Source organism: Melozone crissalis, unplaced genomic scaffold, assembly GCF_028551555.1.
Source record: "Melozone crissalis strain CALT ecotype California unplaced genomic scaffold, PUWL_Pcris_2 ptg000009l_1, whole genome shotgun sequence".
Taxonomy (NCBI): Eukaryota; Metazoa; Chordata; class Aves; order Passeriformes; family Passerellidae; genus Melozone; species Melozone crissalis.
The window spans coordinates 12,130,321-12,148,333 of record NW_026535787.1 but is presented as its reverse complement, the minus strand read 5'-3'; the positions used below and the strand labels follow the sequence as shown (position 1 = coordinate 12,148,333).

The following is an 18,013-nucleotide window of genomic DNA, read 5'->3' as shown; positions in this document are numbered from 1 at the left end:
TCAACGGCTTTATAATGGTGAATGCAATACAGCTCAGTTTGTATTTGCAAAATTCCCTCTTAAAAACAGCAGATGTGTGCCAGCACATCTGGAAACCACTTCTAATTATACTTTCCTCAGGCGGGAAAGCAGTAGCTTGTACCCATAGCAAAGGTTTTATATCTGACCACACAAATGCTTGCAACCACCTGTGCTGTACACTGATTTTCATTATGGACTGTATCACATTACTGCCCTATTATTCCAGAATGCCATTTGAAGCTGTTGTGTGACTAAGCTGCATCAAGTGTGGTCTTGAAAAGGCCTCCACTCTACAAAAATGTAATAAACTTGATTGCAGTTAGGGTACTTACCACTGAGGGAATCACAGTGTGCATGCTCCTCAAGTTGGCTTCTCTTGCTCTGAAAGTCATAAAGGACACACAGTGACAATCATTATTGCCAGTCTGGGAATTGGAATCTACCAAACTAGTGCATGTCCCCAAATGAGATACCTAGTAAGCATTTGGAATTCCTTTCTGGTGCTTGTTTCTTTCTTATTATTAATACAGCAGTATTTCAGTAAAATACTCTGCTGCTTCAGCCATGCTCTGAGACCACAAAAAACAATTTCAGCTGTGATCTGCCAACATCACACAATTTCAATTCTGTTGTCAATATTTTCATAGGTTGCAAACATTGTGATTTACATGACTTGGTTGAGTTTTCTAAAGTCAAACCCTCCTTCCCTAGTCCCTCCTGCCCTGCCCAACTATAATAGCTTTTTTTACATCACATTTCTCACAATTAAAAAGAAGTTTCAGATGTCTGCAAACTCCCCTTGTTCACAACACTCTTTCAGTATTTTGGAAGGTTGTAATGTTGACATGCAAGATTTTGTGTGTCCCAGTGGAAGGGAAAGGTCAAGCTTTTGTAATGATCAGCCCTTGGCAGACGTGACATACTCCTGAGAAATGGACACCAGGATGTGCAAGTTTGTAAAACAAAAGGTACGTAATTTTACAGATTATCTTTTGGAATAATTTGCTCTGCTGACCTGCACAATGTGCAGGTGACTTAAAAAGCACCCAAACAACTCTTCAATAGAATTTATACTGCTTAATAATTCATTACTGTGCTTGAAATAATGGTTTGCACATAGTTATAGATCCAAGAACCCACATTCACCTGCCTCATATTTTCCGGGTAGAATTTGAGTGTTAAATTTTGCTGTAACTCATGAAGCCCCAGAAGATCCCTCACACGACTGAGCCTTCTCCCAGTGCTCTGCCCACAAAACTTCTCCACACTCTGCCCAGGGCTCTGGGATGGCAGCTGAAAGACACTGGCCCCACTCTGAGAAAGGCTCAGAGCAGAGCTCAGATCCCAAACCAGCCTCCTGCTCCCTCTCCACCAGGCAGAACAAATGCTGTGGGCAGTCACAAGTGCCTTGGCTTGGCTCCTGCCCTGGCTCTGCTCTCCCAGCTGCTGCGGGGCCCGGCGCCCCCAGCTCTGCACCCCTGGGAGCTGCTGCTCCTGCACCAGACAGAGAGGGAACAGCAGGCTTTTCCTTTTCCTTAAGGCACCTTTTTGTCTGGACATCCCAGAGCCTCACATGCAACACATTTCAACATTCCGTCCACTATTAGACAATAAAGTTATATAGGGGGTGTTCACTGGGTCCTATATACAACTTTTGCAAATCTATAATATTCTAAGATTGAGTATTTCAACAGCCCATAACCCCACTGCTGTGAAAGCATATCTTGATTTCACACACAAATACATTTATTAGCTGTGCAAAAAGGCACAATATTCCTACTACTGTTCTTTAGTTATCTGTGATAACATTTTTACATTGCTAAAAGCAATGCTCATTTCTGTGAATTGCTTAAATGAAAAAAGGATCATTGTCTACTTAAAAATATGGACACTGTCTACTTAAAAAATACTCCAAATATAACTTTTTAAAGGTTTTCCAACTAAACACATTTATAGGGCAAACAAAGATTGAAGCATTCTACAGCTCCATAAAAAAGATAAAAGTGTCCTTTTTTTGTTTGAAGATGAAGGTATCTTGGAATCAACACTACCGAAAGAAAAGTGTGCCTGATTATCAGAACAATAGGCCTAGAACATAAATTCATTTCATCGTGGACACACACAAATGTAGTATTTTAATGGAGATACAGACATGTAGCTGCACATACTGAACTCCACTTGAAATGGTGATATGAATTGATAAATCAAGGTCAGGCACAGTCATTTCCAGAAGGGGAGAAAGACAAGGGAGAAGACTGTAAATAGCCAAAATAAGCACTCGGACTCTGCTTCACTACAACACAAGGAAGGCACATTCAAGACTTTTACTCATTAAACCTTCCTCTTAGAGGAGCGCCAATGAAGGCAAGGAAGCTGCCTGAGTAGGATGGCAATGCTGCTCATGCTACTGCCATCAGGAACTAAGGGGGAAGAGCAGCCAGGTCACAGGGTGTGGGATCCAAAGACACGTAGTCAGGGGGATTCTCTCTGCTGACTGCAATGGGCACAGGATCAGTCCCTTGCCCTTATACCTCTCTAACTATCCCACTCATAACGCTGTCATCATGAGCTTAAGGATGTGGCTGAGAAGGAGAGAAGAAATGTCTTTGAAGTCATGAAATATATCTGAGATTCTGGATATCTACCATTTTAAAACACTGAGCCGAGCACACTCAGCCTTAGCAGCAGGTTGACAGTCTGGAAGCAAGGAGCAAACAGAGGAAAAAATCCTACCATGCATCCTCCCTGTCTCACTCCCTCTGATTCCAGACATTTGGGGTGCATTGAGCCACATCCCCATGCCCAGCCCGTCAGGCAGCCCCTGTGTCTGCAGCCATGCTGGAGCCTGCCCATCGTGCTGCCAATCCCTGAGCCCTCCTGGAAACCAGCTCCAGGGGCTGGTGCTGGCTGCTGCACATATCTGAGGAAGAGAAAACACCATGGGCTCAGGCTCAGGGTGCTGGAGAGGCTGGGCAGGCAGAGGGATTGCTCCCAGGAGCAGGGAGCAGTCGGCAAAGCGGCAGCGCTTTCCCCAGAGCAGGGTGGATGTCATGCCTGTTCTCCCCAAAAGCAAACTGACTGAAAATACTAAAAAGTTTTTGCAATCCTATTGGTCCTGCTGAGGGAACCTGACTGGCAGGACAATAAATCTTTGTTCTCAATTAAAAAACATTATTTGGGTGCAATAATCATTTAAAAGCCAAGAGGAACAAGATTTTGTGATTATAACCACAAATTGTCAATTGAAGCAAATGTTTTAAACAATCAAGGTTTGGTAGACAAAGAAGAGAGAGAGAGAGAATAATAACAACCTCTACTATAACTCCATGCTGTCTTCATCCAGCCAGTACAATTTTACTTGTATTCTGAAATCAATGCACCATAATCACAAACCAAAACCGTTACTGTAGTAAAAACCCACATACGACACAAGCAGATGTGGAGGGATTCTGTCAGGACTTTACATTGCTGGATACTGTAAGTACCCTGTCTGCTCTGTTCTCCTTTTCCTATGAACATAGAGCAACTGTGGCTATTCTAATTCTGAAAAATGGGAAGCAGAGAAAGAAAGAGGTGGAGAGAATTTGTGTTAAATTGGATTTTCTTGTCTACTCCTGTAGTTTTTATCACCCAGATGACAAAACATTATCATTAGCAGTTTATACCAAAAGTTAACATTTGCCCATGGTTTTCTATTTTCTCTAAACCACAAAGGTTGGAGCCTGTTATGCACTCCCCTTATCTTACTCTGTTACTTTAGAATCTAAGAGCGCACTGCGCACATTAATCTTTCATGGCAGAGTTCACTGAAGTTCTGCCAAAATTCAATAATTATGTTCCATCTAATCCAGCAATTTATTTATCTCATTGCTGGAATTTAGAACATATAGAACAAAGTGCTTAGTTTATATGAATTAAACCCTTGCTAAGAAAAAACCCAGAAAACCAACAAACCCATAAGACAAAACAAAACAGCCCTGTTTCACTTCTAGAGTTTTAAAACATGCAGCAGAATCTACTGAGAAATAAAGCTGTTTTTACAAGAGCAGTGTTTTCTTGATAAACTGAAAGTGTTCCACGATGTTTAGAGTTCTTTTTCTTTCATAGAAGTGAAAACATTTCATAAATGCATTTGTAACCTTTATTCAAAAAGCATAACAATATGCACCACTACACTGCACTACAAAAAAAAAATGAAATATTAATGTCTGATGATCAAAAAAAGTACTAACTAAAAAGCAAGACTTTGTTTTCTGAATGGAAAATATATTGATTTACTGCACTGAAATGGGTAACTGAGACTTCAGCGTTTCTATGGAACAAATATCTAAGATACAAAATTACAATGAAGTTAAGCTTTATAATTGCACTCTTTCATTATGTGTTTGCAAACAAATATAAAACATAAAGCCGTCCAAGTAGGAAGATTAGAGACACATTATTCCTGAGAGCTGTTAAAAATAAAAATAGCAAAACGGAGAATACTTTATATTCTTCACCTTTTCTAAAGGCAGGAAAAGTAACTAACCAGTTATTTATCATCCTCTTTATAAAGGAAAAAATAATCTACTGGTTTTGGATTTAAAAATATAATGCAGTGTCTATGCATTTTAAACTTTAAACTTATGAAGACAGAATGCTGATTTAGCTGATGAAAACAGGACTCTTTTGCATGTTCGTAGAGACGACAGAGTTCTTCATGAAGGAAAATGTTAATATGGTCTCTGCAATCAAAAGCCAATTTTATAATGTTTTAAGTTTGTTAAAAAAACTGTTGCTTCATATATTAGATTTTACGTTTCAGTCATGTTTAAAAAAATTATTCTGGATTTAAAAACTATTCACAAAGTTTTTGGAGAATAACTTTCTGTGATTTATAACACAACCCTTCATCAACCAAAATAGAAAAGAAAACCTCTAGAAGTAGTACACTAGCATGTGTTCATTATTTCCCAGTAAAAACTTCTAGGCAAAACTAGGAATATCAGAGTAAAACATTTTCAAGTTAGTTTTGCAGTAACAAGGCGAGTGTGTGCATATTTTAAATTAACAGTACCTAACTGAAGAACCCAGGAGAAATCATTTCCACGTACCAGCAAATAAGTTCCATAATGATTTGCAAAAACACTACTATCACACTTACATTCTCACCAAGTATGATAATTTTCTGGCAATGCTTTACATTAAAATAGGATTCAACAGTGACGTATTTTTCCTCTGTTGTAAAGCTTTTCAAAAGCCCCAGAAAAACTCAATTAAGTTATATGAGTTTTATTTTGCTATAATTCTCCATCTATTCTTTTGCAACATGCAAAATGCTTATTTTCATTGCAAATACAACGAGTAATAGCTAAACTTGCAGGAGGCTTTTGAGCACTGTAACTCAGTCTGCTGCAACGTAACAATGAACAAACTCTCCCAGCCAAGTTACATGAAAGTACCGATTCTGAGGAGTCTGTAAAGCTCGAGCTTTCTCCCACTGTAGCTGTGGCTTGCATTATGTAATAAAGGAAACCCACACACACACACCCACACACCCCCAACACCTCACAGAAAATACAGTTTAGCAGAAGAAAGACAATACCTGTAAAGCCCATTTTAAGAGCAGCCAAAGGGAGCAAGGCTGGGGGCAGGGAAGGTGGGAAATTGCTGTTCCATATCGATATTGCTGCCGAAAGATGGTGTTGCTTATAAATAAACAACACACATGGGAAGGAGCGAGCAAATCCTCGGCTACAGCCACATACAAGGGCAGAAATGTAAAATAAAAAAATACCTGACAGAAGTGCTGCACAATGCATTTTGTCTTTACACTGAACACACGTGGAAAAGACACTGCAGAGCCTACACAGTATGTAATAGAAGGTCCTTAATTTCCAATTCACAGAGTAAATTCACAGAACGTTCAAGTGTGCAATAATAATGTATTCCCTTACAGTGCCAAACTTGTTTATATAATATCAGTAAGGAATAACTCATTTGTTACACTGATGATCTCCACAATTTCAGAACTCCAAGCACACTTGAAACATGAACTTTTGCAGCTCCTTACTAATGTTTAGACTAACTCCCTTTCCCCCTTTTTAACAACAAAGAACTACCCAGCTCCTGTTCCCTGTCTCGCAGATCAGACCCATACCCATATTTCAAAGAAATGGGATAAATCCAAAGGCATATCCAAGATTTTCCTTGAAAATTTCCCCCCAGTGGACCCAGGCATGTACTTTTTAAAATAGATATATCAAAAAGCTCCACTTATGCAATTCAAACAAAGAAACTTCTCGAAAATATCATTACTTACTGTTCACTGAGAGTAATTTACTGTGATTAAAAGTTTAAAGATTCATCTGCTTTACATCCACAAGTGTTTTAAGCAACCCCTAATACTGTATCTTGCTTAAATGTGACAATTAGCGCTGCTTTGGCATGTTGAAAAATACAAAGATACCAGCGATCCTCATTATCCCTTAGCTCTCTGTAGCCTGGTTTTTGGAGGTGCGCAAGCTGCGGAAATTTAGAATGATAATAGCAACAATTTGGTACACGAGGAAAATACAGACCCTCCCCCCCAAATGCTTCAGATATACTGTATAAAGTCATTTTGACATGCCTACACAACTGGTTGTGGCAGCTTTCAGACATGATTCCTAATCACAAAAAAATGCTTCAGGTTCTTTTAGAGAAAGCTTGCCTTGGGAAGTTGATTTTGGCCAAGTGCCAAAATCATGTGCAAAAGGGGCCCTCATTACCAATTCATGGCAGCCTTCAGCGCTGACAAAAAATGTGACCCAACAGGCTAAAGCAACAACTAAAATTAAAAAGTATGAGACAAAGACAACTTACTTAATATTCCTTCCATCGCCATGTTAAACTTTTCCGTAATTAAACCCTTGTTAGTTCAAAGCAGTTTTCAACTACTTTTAAATGATTGCACAGGCAGTCTGTAACAGTGGAAAGCTTTCCCTGTAAATTCTCCCCAGCCACTCCACTTCTGGCAGCGTTTGGGTCCGACTACAGAACTTTTTTGCCCTGCGCCTCAGCAAGAAACCCCTCTCCAAAAAGAAGCGAAGCGTCCGTGCGGATCCCAGGGAAAACTAAGCAGATCATTACAAGCTTTTGCAGGCAGTAAAGGCAAAGGAGGAGTGAGGAGGAGGGAGGAGAGAAAGGGCTTGAGATGCAGGAGCAGCTATTTCCTAAACTTTCTAAAAAGCTTATCAAAATGGGCATGCAAAACTTGAAGCAATTGCAATTAACAGCTCTCGCTGCCCCACTCTCCCATAAAAGCAGATTTGATACACAGCCTTACCTAGGATGTCGTCTGGCTTTTCTGTGGATCAAAAAGTTTCCTGCCTAAGCACAGAGATATTCTTTCACAAACCATAAAGGCCCCTTTTATTAATCCAGTACTGTAACAGCCCACTTTCTAGACCACGTTGAGAGCAGGATGCATCAGCTTTCGAGAGAAAAACAGTCTTAACACACAATTAGTGGCAGATTGTATAATAGAGGATTTATCTTAAAGAGTGAAAAGGCATTTTTTAAAAAGCAAAGAGGGTGCGGTCAGATGTTAGGCTATCCCTGAGAAAAGGGGCCTAGGCTGCACTAGTACCTAAATACTAGCAGAAGCTTACTGGGAAGGGAGCCAATGGAATGACTTTGTTTGACCCAGCTGCCAATCTCTCCTGAAGCACTGCGCCAGACTAAACACTGACACTATTTTAACTCAAATCAGGCTACAGCAGCTGTTTGCTTTCCGGCTCTCAGCTATGCACCATGGCCATGATGACTCTGCACAGCACATATGATAGAGCTGGGGCACTTCTGCTAAAATATGTTCCATGTTTGGGCGGGTGGTATAGAAGTGGGGGCTGGGGTAGCTGTTTAGTGTGTGTGTGGGGGGGGGGGGGGGGGGGGGTCCTCCTTTTTTTTTTTTTTTAAACAGTCTCTGCCTCCATTTTCCCCAAAATCGACTAAAAATGAGATTTGAGGCTCACAGAAAATTCAGAATTGCAAGTCAGGGGAAGAAGAAAAGTTTCTGCTTGGGACAGACAAGAATCCAAATACATTGTAAAGAGGTGTGTGTGTGTGCGCATGACTCCAAAAATCCACCTACCACTTCAAAAGATTCATTTTCCTCTTGCTAGGTGCTCTAAAATTGATCAATATATAATTAATCAATAGATTCTCCCTCTCATTTTCAACTGTAAAAAGAAAGTTCAAATATATATATATGGCATTTTTATATATAAAAAGAAGGCATTATACATGTGCATAAGAGCACACATTTACATATGCATCCAGATTCTGATCTAAATTGCACCAGTGCAAATTGCACTGTAAGCAATGAAGTTATTACAGGTTAAAACTGAGGGTGGAATTTGATAGCCAATTTACATATGAAAGCACATGAGACTGAAAAAACCCCATGTTTTAGACCCATGCATTAGTAGAAACCGGCATATGGCATGGAGGTTGGCACTTTTTTTCTAATTCAAAAAAGTCAAGGAAGAGTTGGAGCAACAGAAACAAAGCATATCCACATTTAAAATCAATAGAGGCTTCTGAAGCAGTGGGCATGTTGTACAGTTCAACATGGCACCTACAGGTTTTCAGCATTTACACCTAAACTTAGACACAGTACTTAAACCAAAACTTTGACTCTTCTCACCTTGCCACAGAAGGCTGCTGGCTAGTCTCAAAAACTGCATGTCATGATAACTTCCTCAATCAGTAAAAAAATTAGAAGAATTCACTCACCTAAAAGCAAAAGGCACAGATGATGAATTCAACCCTTTATAGTTCATATAAAAGTGCGTGGAAGGTCTGGCTCCTGACATGTGAATGCCTTCAGTAAACACTGCTGGGTATCTCCAGTTCAATACTGATAATGGAGAAAAAATTACTGAACAGAAATGGAAAAAAAGAATAATAAAAAAATCTATTCTGTAAAAGCTGAGCCTGTTCTGTCACAGGCTGTTGGCACCAACAGATTTCCATGAGCTGTGCAACAGCCTCCTACCAAAACCCAGTGGAAGTCATTCACTTTGCACAAGCTCAAATCTCACTAACTACCCTCACCTCTCACTGGTCCTCAAGTACATTAATAAGTAATCTTTTCTAAAAGTTTTAGAAAAGATCCTGGAAAGGATCTTAAATAACCTACCATTGAATGAATATGGGTTACAAGTGAAATGACTAATGGCTAGTACAACAAATGTCAATGTTCCTACATAACATGAAAATTGAAATAGAAGAGCAGATGCATTATGCCCAAAATGCCATGAAAGAATGGATAACCACTACAAGAAATGCAGTTACCTACCCCTGAGAAGTCTGAAATCTTAAAATGGCAGATAGGTGAGACAAACACAACAGTTTTTGCAGTACCTCTCCTCTCTCTCTCCAGACAAATATTTATCACAAGATGAATTTTCAGGCCCCCAAAAGAAAATGTGACTCCTCAGCATGGAGGGTGTTTGCCTTGTGAACTCACACCTTACCTTGCCCTGCACTAGAGGTAAAACTGCAGCAATATCTCTAGAAAGACTTTTACAACACTGCATTTAGCAAGGCTGGAAAAGAACAGAAGTACAAGATAAAAAGCAAACTACAGGCTGGAGTGAAGCTTTGCCAGCTCCTTGAGGCAGTAGAGAAGGTAATATGGCCAAATCAACAGACAAAATTTGAAAATGACAGGAAGGGAAGGATGTTCTCAGTGAAGCCAGCAAGGAACATATCCAAGACAGCAAGGAACATATCCAAGGCAGGACAAGATCAAGATGCAGATAAACTCTGGTGGATAGACACTAAACATTGTCATAAAAGAAGTCTTAGGGGTGGAACACAAATGCTTTTCATTCAAACACAGTATAACTAGCAGAAAGCTTGCACAACCTTCTCCTTCCTGAAGAGTTGATTGAAAATTTATTCTTGTTTCAGTTTGTAAGGATGGGTCCTATTGTCAGAATTGCTCCAGGGTTGCTGCAGGAGAGGAAGGTGGTATCTGGCATTTCTTTCACTTTTAAACAAACTCTTTTCAGCTTTAGGCAACAATTTAAGAAACATAGGGAAGCCCTGGAACCAGTAACTAGTAGAGCTTTGCTGACAAATACAAGTCTCTTTCCTTCCAGAAAGATGTTTAGAATTCTTATTATCTAATAAATGAAGCATTAGTACAGCTAAGCATATTTGCAGTTCCTATTGTACAAAATCTCTGGTTGGTCTTAAAAGGATTCTCTGTTAGAAATAAGAGATTCATTTTCTACCCTGGATTTTGAGGGTAGGGAGCTGAGTGTGTATGCAATCACACCATGAACATTTATGCCAATTAAACCTCTTCAAGTTGTTGGCCAATATTGATCAAATACATGACTGAAGGTTTCAGGTGCATTTTTTAGAAACTCAGTAGTGTTGAGGTATCTATTCCACAAAAAATATAGCTCAAAAGAATAGAGGAGTGAAATTTTGTTGGCATTCCCACTAGTAAATATGGAAAATTTGTGGAAGAAAAAGAGCTAACTGCTTCATTTTCTTCATGTTGTAAACTTCCACCAGACTCACATACTGTTTTAAATATCAAAGTTCTGTTAACCTCAAAAAATGGATTCAGGGGAAAACGGGCTTCTCTGGCCATGAACTACCTTTCTTTTACTGGGGAATTGGTAGAAAGCATGTTGAACATATCATCCAAAGGCTTTTTTTGGTTTTTTTTGCATTTTGATTTCAACTTCTCAACCATGTTGCTTCTGTGTTTAGAAGCACAGCTTTGGCCCAGTACGTTATGACTGCATGATTCCTCACTTGAAGTTAATTATAAAATTCTAATTGATTTGAAAGGAGCCAGGATTTTATCCTTTTCAACCCTGAGCCTTAAGTAAGTTGTCAGGGGGTCCCAGAAAATTGTGCATGTCAAGAACTGTGCAGGTTGTGATCTACTTTTTAATCACTGTGAGCTGATCAGTAACTTCCAGCTCTCACTTGTGCATCAGCCACTTCTAGAAAAGACGATGGCCAAAACTATGACATAACACTAAGTCAATGGCACTGGAGTCTCTGACTCCTAAAAGGCTGTGCATTTCTTCACAAACTGAACCTTCTATTATTTGAACTTTCAATAACCATCACTGCTAAGCTGGAAGCCTTTCACTAGTAAGAGTCACTGGGGAAAGAGAAAAAAGAAGAAATTACACACAAAGTAGAACATACATTTCAGTGTTTCAGTTACTTCAGGGGAGCAGGTTAAATTTCCAAAACTGAAACTGACTTCAAACAAATTTATTTCTCAACCTACTGCATTAGCACATAACACAGCACTAATTTTATTAATAAGTTTCATTTATAATATGCTTATTTTAAGCTGGAAGACAATGGTGAAATGCAAGAGGAAAAAGAAGCAACAGCTGCCTCCTTGCAAACAGGAATAAATGCTATACTCCCTATTAAAAAGTGAGAAACATAAATAAATCCAAGAGACAGTCACCTATTCATGGCAAAATGGAACCCAGATGCTAACAGCTGAGAAGAAACTTGCCTCAGAAATTCAATTGCATAACTATCTTTCATTAAGGATTTTTGTAATCCCCTCAGTAAGCCAGTGCCCACCACCCCGCCACCAGCAGTAGTGCACTAGACTTTTCTATTCCATTTGGTTAGGAAATCTGGTATTGCTGCAGTCCATACACATTTTTTAAACAAAAGCAGAAAACATGGCAGTGACTTTTGTAGCTATGAAGTTAGTTTAATTCAGACTCTAAAATTAGTCTTGCACAATCTCATCATCTCCAGATGCTCCTTTATGCTCATAAATCCACTAAAATGTTTATATTGTCTCATGCAAAAGGGTGAATGCCTGCTGAGGATTGTTGCTCCAAGGCAGCAATAACTTACTATGTCTTTTCTGTAGCAAGTTGCAGTGGTTTTTTGAAGTACAATCTATAGACATTTGCTCTTTCCATCACACCTCCCACATTTCCACAAGCCACAACATATTTATGCTTCAAGACATCTTCTGGAACAAATCAGTTTCAGTTTTGAATTAGAATACAGTATGACATGAGACAGATATAGTTGGGGTTTCTCCTAAGAAAAAAAAAAAATTGTGTGCTTTTAGAACAGACACCAAGCAAATATCAAGCTTGCATATAAGCCTTAGTTCCAAGCCAAGGAAATAGCTACCATATGTATTAAAAAGTCAGTATCAAACATAATTAGATTAGATATAACACAACTGGGCCCCCAAAGACCACCATCCAATCTTACTCATTCCTTCTTTGGGACCAATTATCATATTATTATACTGAGTAGTGCTGAGAATCCATCAAGGAAGAAGATCCTATTGTGTTGCCAGACAAAAAGGCAGTTCTTGTCTCAAACATCATCCTTTTTGTCAGTCAAATTCAGCATTGGAACATAAGATCCCTGAGCTCATAGACAAGAGCTTAGCTCTGTTCTCCTACCATGATAATTTCCTGAGCAGTTATGATTGCTGAAAAAGAGAGAAATTTCCCAGTTTTTCCTCTATAAGTAAATATCTTTTATGGACTTACTTGCTCTAAGAAGTGACTAAACATGATAAAGAAGTCAAAAAAAACCAAAACAGCAAGAAAAATAAAATAATGAAGATTTCTGGTAATGAACCCCACCAAACACTACCATTTACAGCATTGCACAGTACTGAGACACAAGCAGTTGCAGGGGGAGTGTGATACAGCAGCTCAAGGTGACTGGAGATCTGGATTATTGGTGCTTACTTCTAACCCCATTCCTGGCTCACTGGGTACCCCATGGGATATAACTCAACCTCCTCTGCTTCAGATTTCAGCTGATGATAAGGCACAAGGCCCAAAAGGCATGTGAAAGGACATGCAAATTCAAATCTTTGGTTGTCTTCATCTTAGTTTCTCTAAAATTGTGGCATACAATGTTCCTACTGATTTATAATCAAGTAATACTACACTAATATGAAAATTTTTAATTCTTACTAAGTGAGTTAAGATACTCCTTTGCAGCAATCAAAGAAATAATTTGATAATAAATTAATGTAAAATGAACTCAATTTCTGACCCTGTAATTTTTGTCAGCTTTTCATTGCCTGTAATGTTCATTAAGAGTAGAAATAAATATTAAACAAGGTTGAACTGAATATCCAGAATAAACTTGTGGTTAGTTGAAGTGGCATTTTTGTGTAAATTGGAGAGACAGGGCATCAGATTTAGTTTTTCACTGCTTACTTCACAAAGACAGTCCTAAGCACAAATGTCTGGAGTTTTAAGCTACTTGCTTGACTGCAAAGCTTAAATAACCAGTCACTCTGCCAATGTCTATGCCTTTAAGTCAATGCTGTGTTGACTCTTTAAATATTTTCACTTTTTTAATATAAACCTTTCAAGCAAAAATTTCTCTTCGAGAACAAGGACCCTACACAACCAAAATGGAGAGAAGTTACCACTTCCTGGTTTTTCAGTCTCACCTGTTTGAGTGCAGCTGACCCAGCACAGATGGATGCATTGCTCCTGTCTGGGGGAGGGCTTGTTTGTCAGCCTTTTAATGACTTACAGAAGGAATCACCTCATTTAGGAATCATGATGGTACTGATATTAATATCAAGCAGAAGAGCCTACCAGCTACACCAGGAGATTGAAAAAACCTGTGTTGGGCTCCATTCCAAACTCTGGAGAGGAAAAAAGCCACTTGGGATTTGCATACATTGATGATTTCAAAATCCTGCTCGGCAGGAATTTCTCCTCCTGCACATTTAGACGCAACCAAAATTAAACCTGGCAATAGGAGAGAAATTCTTCAGATATCCAACATTGAAATAGCTGGTGTTCATGTGCATTCTACATCAAAATAGCCAGGTTTCCAAAATATTACATCAGAGTGTTTGGAAATGAAAGCCTTTATTTGCATAATGAAAATCCACCTATAAACTGCCCATAGAAAAAACATAGCATGCAATTGAAATAACATATACAATGCTATTATTTTATTCTTCATGCAAAACTGACTGCCTAGAGTCTTCTCCTTCCAAATCCAACATAAAACAAGTGGTACATCTCTAGAATCCTTTAGTCTTTGCCAACAACTACCTAAACAAATAAGCAGTGGATAATGAAGCTCAGCTATTACCTGATATTGCACATCTATGACAGCCCCAGAGAAAAAACCATCAGCTCCAGCCTCTTGACTAGGTAAATAAAAAACATAACATTACATGGTTTCTCTTAGGTCTGTGTTACAGCAGAACAGGTTTTACAAGGGCACAAAGTAGAGGAAAGTCATGTAATTGATAATTCATCAAAACAAAAGCCATAAAATACTATGCTGAAAAATGTACTTAATAAGTTTTGTCATACTATTTTGATGTTCTACATTTTCATGACTGCCACTAACTGTCAAGTGAAAGTTCTATGAAATACAATGACTTGCACAGATTAAAGTTGTACGTCATATTCAATAACAGTTATTTATACAAAAATTAACCTCTGCATAGAGACTACCCTTCCTGATACAATGCCTCCTTATGTACAAACACAGCTTTTATTCCACTCCCATCTGCATTTTATTAGTTATTTTAGACAGCACTTTACTGTGGAGAAGTTTCAAGTTTAATCTAAGGCAACTTCTGCATCCCAGCTGAAAAAGGAGGAGCTATGAAAAGTAGTTTGCAGTTAGTCACATCATCACAAGTTGGTTTACATTTACTCTGTATGAAGTTAAATTACTATTCCAACGTGAAACCCAGAAAACTGGAATTCACTTATGATGAAGGCCTTGCAAAACCTTTTTCAAGCCCTGAGCATGGTCTCTCCCATCTGCTTGACACATATAGTTTCCATCAGTATTGGAAAGCTGAATGAAAGTCCTGATGGGGAACACATGCTTATTGCTTGATTCCCCTGAGTACTTATATATCATGAACAATTGAATGTAGAGTTTTTGTTTATGACTTTGTGTACATTAGTTATGTAGAATCTTGGTATGTGACAATCCCTTCAATATCACACTATTTAAGGAATCAATGTGTGAGGAATGGCTTCACAAACTTCTACACATACCAAACCTTTCACAAACATTGCTTTCTCAAAAAAAAACCAACCCAAAAACAAAAAACAAACAGAAAAAAAAAAAAGAAGAAAAGAAAGATAGCAGTCTGCTCAGTTTGAATTCACCTGCATTCAAATTGATGCTGGAAATGATGGTTCCTCCAGGTGCATTTGGTTCTTACAAATGCTCAGCATATTTAACAAAGCCTACTTTAAAACTGTGACAAGTGCATGTAAAGACCTGGATAGTAAATTGACTAATTTCTTCAGTCAAATGGTGTTTCAAAAGCTTCAAGTGTCCACTGCTCATCTGACTAAGGAGTGGAGAGAATGCAGAAGAGGGGACATAGAACAAAGCAAAAACCTTTTCTGGGCTTCAAACAAGAGAACATCAAGGTTTTCATAGTTTTTGGGGGGTAGTAATTGAGTCCCCAGACTGGACATGAACAAGTTAAAATGCAGTAATACTTCATCTTTCATCATTTGGTGCAAAAGTCTAGCAAGCTGCTATCAAACATAAAGATAATGGCCAAGTGCAAAAGGACCAAAATTGGGGTTGTGGAGTAGAATGAAAATGATGAGCAAGAATTGTGGATACATTACTAACAATACCAAGCAAGTACAAAAAGAAAAAAACAGAAGGTGGTGGTTTAGAAGGAAGAAAAAGAGGAAGAGAAAAAGAAAGGGACCTTTTTTTCCTCCCTCATCAAGGCTGCAACAATGAGGCAGGAAAAACAGAAACTTCAATTCTTTGCTGCTTCAGGTTCTATTGTTGGACAGAGCTAATGATGGACATCTCACAGGTCATTCAGCCCTAGGAATGAACCAATTTGGAAAGTGACAGAAAAGCTTTCCTAGTAAAAGGCACCTGCCAACTAACAGCAGCAGTTGTGTTCCTGGAGGTTCAAAGGTTTTGCTAAATTTTGGAATTTCTCTTAGCAATAACTAGAGGGTGCTCTATGCCACAATGCTTTTACTGTTCCAGCAAGTCAAGTGACATCAAATGTAGTTAAAAATGTGTCTTAAAGTGCCCATACTCCATACTTACACTACACTAGCAAAAATGTTATATAAAGCTTTGCATATAAAAAGATTGTCTCTTATGCCTTATAAATGTTTAAAAAAATCTCTATTGTTTGCAAAAAACTATGACAAATTACTCATCACAAGATTAATGATGACTCATGTATTGGCAAAATGGACAAAATTAAAAACTGCTCATTTTTTATCCTGAATCTATGTTAAACTGAAATATGTTCTTTTAAATCAAATAGGTTTATTTCAGGGATGCAGCTGCAATGTGGAACTGGAGGGGGTGAGTGGCAGGGGGGATGGGATATAAGAGAATCTAGAACTTTGCAGAAATCATTCTATCTTTTAGAGAAATGCAACTGATATCCTGTTGAAGTACATTTCCATGACTATGAAGATGCCAAATTTTATACCAGCTGGAGATCACCTGCCATACATTATTTTCTCCTAACAAGGAACATGTACTAATTTTAGATTTTGAGTTAGGCAGAAAGAATGAAAATCAAACAAAGAGTGAACAAAGAAATACATGGCATGACATTTTTTTCTTTTCATGAAATATTTTCTTCTATTTAAGATTTAATTTTGTAGGAAAATATCACAGGTCTATCTATTTAAAAATTCATTATGTACAGAAAATAATTAGAACATGTAAAATCCTCTACTTTAATTTGGGGCATGAGAGAAAATTGGCCAAAATATTTACTCAGCATCAGAGGCAGAGAATCCATGGTCCTAAACGTTATATGAAAAAGAAGGAACCAAACATAGTAATATTTAACAATAGTATAATGTTAAATGTTCATCTACAGAAAACAAAACACAATAACAAGGAAAAAAAGATGTTGCTTAGCCATGTCTTAATTACAAAGCCACGTTTTTAAAAAAATGTAATAAGAAAACTATTTTTTCAAAAGAAACAGTTAAGCAACAAAGCTATTCATGCAGTTTTCCAGCACTCAATATAGGACTAAAGAGCCTGTAATTTGCAAGGTGATTTTCAATTTCCATTAATTTGTTGGAGGTTTTGTAGCTCAATAATGAGACACTTTCATCAGTTATTAGTGAATCAGAACTGTTTACAGCTTTAATTCAAACACAGTAAATACAAATGCAAATCTGCATGATTTTTTTTTCTATTATTATTTCTAGAGGGTGAAAGGAGGCAAATGATCTTCAGGAGAATCGGGATGTTTATCATGACTTGCCTTAAATTGGTCAACAGCCCCATGCCACTGGAAGTGAACTGTGGTTAGAAGGTGAATGCCAATATTTGGGTTCTGATGAACTGCCAATGGTCATTTGGGGAAGGGTTGCTGCCTTTACCTCCCCAAAACCTGAAAAGCAAAAGCTTTTTTCTACATTATCAGATTCTAATTTTGGATTGTTATAAAGAGTTGGCTTTATTAATACATCAGCTTCTTGATTCAAGGGTAAATTTCTTGATGTTTAGCATCTACAGTAATTCTGGCCTTTTAGATCTAGCACCTTAAAGTCCTCAAACCAAGTCTATAGACAACATCCATATTTTGGAGTTTTGATGGAATGGATTAAAATGAGACGCTAAAAAAGATGATTTAACTGTATATTAAGGTGCCTGAAGATTCAAAAGGACACTCAGAATAGTTCACAAGGTGACCAGAGGGATTCCTAATGTCAGCTGAAGCTGATGTAAAAATCAATGTCAACAAAATTCGATGTCACTGAAATTCAATTCTTTCAAAGCATTTTTGAGCACCTACCTCTATAGCTCTTGTCCACAGTAGTAAAATTATATTTTTTTCCCTTTCAATTAGCAAGTATAGAATACTCCCTTGCTTCAAACCAAGCTGTTAATCAAAAAGATTAAATACATTTAAATTAGAGATGGGTAACACAGAGGTTCTACTCAATAGCCACTTGATGGCAGCGTCATG

At 38.1% G+C, this 18,013-nt stretch overlaps 1 long non-coding RNA gene across 1 annotated transcript in view; it reads right to left on the bottom strand.

Annotated features, from left to right (window-relative positions):
• LOC128933476 (uncharacterized) overlaps nt 1-18,013 on the bottom strand; it is a 175,121-nt gene that overhangs the window by 91,828 nt on the left and 65,280 nt on the right. The window contains exon 3 of the long non-coding RNA XR_008482786.1: nt 354-402. This is a non-coding gene — a long non-coding RNA (uncharacterized LOC128933476). The remainder of the gene's footprint in view (nt 1-353; nt 403-18,013) is intronic.